Below are 4,375 nucleotides of genomic sequence, written 5' to 3'. Positions count from 1 at the left end.
TTCTTCTCCGCTTCTCATTTCCTCCGTTAATTTGTGGAACACTTCACGTGCACAGACATTTCAGTGACGGTTATATCGGATGGTTTCGGGCCAGGTAACCACAGAAACATATCCCTTCTTCTCAAGGCATGCATACTATAGAAGTCAGGTAATCATCCTGATGATAAATGTTTTTATGAATTTATCGATAAACAACACTTCTGGTGCAGTTTGTATAGTTTTTTTCGAGACAAAATGGTATCATGCAAACTTTAACTATGATTTATGATGCTCTAATCCTCCATGTTCATGGCCATTTTAGATATGCAAAACTACACCGACAATATTCTTTTATATTGAGGTTTTTGATGATGTTTTCCAATGGTGAAATTCTTTTCACTTAGTTTATTATTACCCTAGTTAAAAATAATTTCAGTTTCATTAAATATTATATTTTGGAGGTGACAGTGCACAGATATCTTCGATAACTTTCTACCATTATTGAAAATTTGAAAGATTAAAGTCCATGTCACCAAAATGTGGAATGCTATTAATTTTAGAAGGATAATGAATTCATTGGATTAGATTTTGATAATGTTGGATCAACATGTAAGTCACGTTTAGTAAAAAAAAATTAGTGTCACCTAAATTTTTTTTAATTTATTTTAGGTAACAAAAATAAAAAAAAATATAATTTAAATATCCATCATAAATAGTTCGGTTATTCTGGTTACTCCGATTAAAATTAAAATGGTAAGTTTATATGGCAGTTAAAATCACAAATAAGTATAATAACAAATTTGATATTCAACTTTTACATATTATATCGATTTAGTCATAATTTTAAAAAATTAATCCTCAATTTACGAATGATTTTAATTTGATTCTAATCTTAAAAAATCAAATAAATATATAAATATATATAAATATTTTCAAAAACATAATAATAGATTTAAAAATAGATAAAAATAGATAGATATTTTCAAACACTGATAATAAATTTAAATTGTATATTAATATTAATATTAAGTAAAAATGATTATATTAATATTAAATATTAAAAAAAAAAAACCTCTCCCTCTCCTCATTGGCTGAGCAACGAGACGCATGGTGAATTCTCTGTGGAACATAATAATAGCACACCTAAAAGCAGGCTGATGAAATCGTAACTTGAATGTAAGAGAAGATATTTTACATGGAATATTCATATATCAAAATAGGGCAAATTTCTCTTCAACACATCTTGAGTAACATGAAAAAAAATCAGCATTTTAGACAACATTGTCAAATCCCCAATTCTGGAACATTCAAATTTATCAGGTAATTGACTATTAAAGCTCCTAAAAGTTTAAATTTTGGTCAATTTAAAAAACAAAGAAGGCATACATTTAAGTATAACTAATCATAGATTGGGTCAAGCCAGGTTTGAGTCAGATCGATATAAAATTTTAGAATCATTTTCTGGGCTTGACTTGGCCTAAAAATGAGACTAAAATTTTGTCTAAGCTCGGCCCAGATTAAAAATACTAAACCCGAGCCTGACCCGGTCGCCCGTATTTTTTATATAAAAATAAATTTAAAAAATATAATACATCAAATATACTAAAAATATTAAAATAAATGTTTCTCAACAAATTAAAAATATATTAAAAAAAGTCTTTATGCTTAAATAACACTAAATAGTTGCAACTTAATAAGAAAAAACCCTCTACAATAGTAGCAAAATTAATAATAAAACAACAATTATACAATACCCAAATAATAACAACAAAATAGTAACAATATAATAGCAAAAGGACAACAAATAGTACCAGAAAAAAGTTTAGGCTAATTCGGGCAGGGCCCAGGCCAAAAAACATTGCCTGAGGCTTGGCCCGTTTAGAAAAAGGACCTTATTTTTAGTCCAAGCCTATTTTTTCGGCTTATATTTTTGTCCGAACCCTCACACTTTTTGAGTAGACCTTCGAGTCTGAGTGAGTGGCCGACCCATAATCAAGTCTACCTTTAAATGACAAGAGAAAGGGTTGCCTTGAATATGACATTGAAGTTCAAGGACCACACAAGGATTGAGTTCGACGATGATGATTAGGGACGGGAGAGGTCTAGAAGGGAGAGGAGGGGAGGGTTTTTATTTTATTTAATATAAATATTAATATTAATATAAATTTTAAATTTATTATTATATTCTTTAAAAATATTTATGCATTTTTATATTTTTTAAATTTTTTAGAATTAGGATTAAATTGAGGTTATTTGTAAATTTTGAGAGTTAAATTTTTTTAATTTATGACTAAATCGATATAATATGTAAAAGTTAAGGGCTAAATATGTTATTATACCATTTTTAACTGCCACATCAACTTGTCGTTTGTGATTTTAACAGGAGTGACCAAAATGACCGAACCATATAACATGGGTGCTTAAATTGCAAACCTTTTATTTTAAGTACTTAAAATAAATTTTTTTTATAATTAAGTGGCTATTTATGTAGTTTACCTTAATTTATTTTTTTACTAAACTTGACTTGCTCTCAACAAATAACTTAATCTGATAATATTACATATTGTATTAAGGGTAATTATTGTATAACTAAGTGATATTAAAATAGTCACATGTTCTTATAAAAATAAAAGATAGCAAAAAAGATATATAATATCTTAAATTTGCTTGTAGATTTTTTTTATTTAAATGATAGTGTATAAAGTAATTATTTTTGTATTGATATTATTAGTAATCTGTAATTTCCATCTAACCAAATAAAAACTTTAATATTTAAATTTCATTATTAATGTTGCATTTAAAAATTTTCAATATTATTTAAAAACTTATAATATGATTAAAATAATTAAAAACTTAATTCATATTAAAAACATAATATTATATACACTTAAAGAAGGTATTTAATAATTAATGTAAAAGTGATAGAAATAATTAACCTCACAAAAATTAAGAAGAAAAAACAAAAGAAAATTAAATTTTTACAGGAGGCCAAAAGTCAATTTTCATCATAAATTTAAGTAATAATAGATTATGTTACACCCGGTAAAAGAATATATTTATAAAAATTTTGTATGAGAAAAAAATAAAGTTTTTTTTAAATGATAAGGTTGAGAAAAGTGTCTTGTGATCAAATATTACTAATTAAATTTTAACACAGTTGGTATCGATATTGTAGCGACCTAAAAATTGGGCACGGTCGCTAGTCGAAGTAATTATTGAAAATTTGGAAACAGAGTTTCGATTTTATTTGAAAAGGGAGTCGCCACCGATCTCTTTTTCTAGGTGTGATCGGACACCTTTAAAATTCTCTTTTAGAAGAAAAATTTATTTTTACACTTTTCTAAAAAGAGGTAATTTTAGGTCTACGTTAAAATCCAGAGAAAATTAGAGTTCAGGAGTCAGTTACGCTCGAGGAAGGTATTAACACCCTCGCGAAGCCCAAAATTGGTATCTCGTTAAACGCACGTTGTCTTAATTTTCAAAAATACGAGTTCAATTTAATATTTAATTGTGATCCGATTGAAACTTGAGAAAACTTTTTTTTTGTTTTTAAACACGAGATTTTGAAACACAATAATAATTTTTGAAAACACGAAGATTTTTTTGAAACACGAAATTTTTTTGAAAACACAGAATTTTTTTGAAAACACGAAAATTTTCAATACATGAGAATTTTAATAACACGAAAAAAATTTTAAAACACGAAAATTTTGAAAACATGAAAATTTTTGGAAACACGAATTTTTTTTTTGAAAACACGAAAATTCGTCAAACAAGGGGATTTTTTTGAAAACACGATAACACCAAAAAAATATTCACGAGAATTTTTTGTGAAAACACGAAAATTTTTTAAACACGGGAATTTTTGAAAACACGAAATTTTTTTATTCACGAGAATTTTTGAAACACAATAATATTCTTTTTTTTAAAAGAAACACGAATATATTTTTTGAAACACGGGAAATTTTATTATTATTATTGTTTTGAAACACGAGAATTTTTGAAGACATGAAAATTTTTGAAACACGATTTTTTTTTTAAATATCATATTTAAAACGAATCGATGATATCCATCCCGATATGACGATGAAATCGTCGAATTAGTGTCAAAACGAATCAAATTAATATTTAATCGGGATTCTAATAAAACACGAAGATTTTTATTAAAACACGAGGATTTTGGAATATTTTTTATTTTTAAAAGGGCGTCCCGAATTTAACACGAGCTATCGATATCCACCCAACATAGCGATGAATTAGATGACTTGATATTAAACCGATTCATTGCCTTATGCATTAAAATATTTTATTTATTTATTTATTTATTTTAAACACGCAAATAAAATCATAATAATTTTTTAATTTTTTTTAAATGCTAATTTAAATTAAATGACCA

The sequence above is a fragment of the Gossypium hirsutum genome, chromosome D12, assembly GCF_007990345.1.
Source record: "Gossypium hirsutum isolate 1008001.06 chromosome D12, Gossypium_hirsutum_v2.1, whole genome shotgun sequence".
In the NCBI taxonomy this organism is placed as follows: Eukaryota; Viridiplantae; Streptophyta; class Magnoliopsida; order Malvales; family Malvaceae; genus Gossypium; species Gossypium hirsutum.
Note: the sequence above shows the minus strand (reverse complement) of the source record.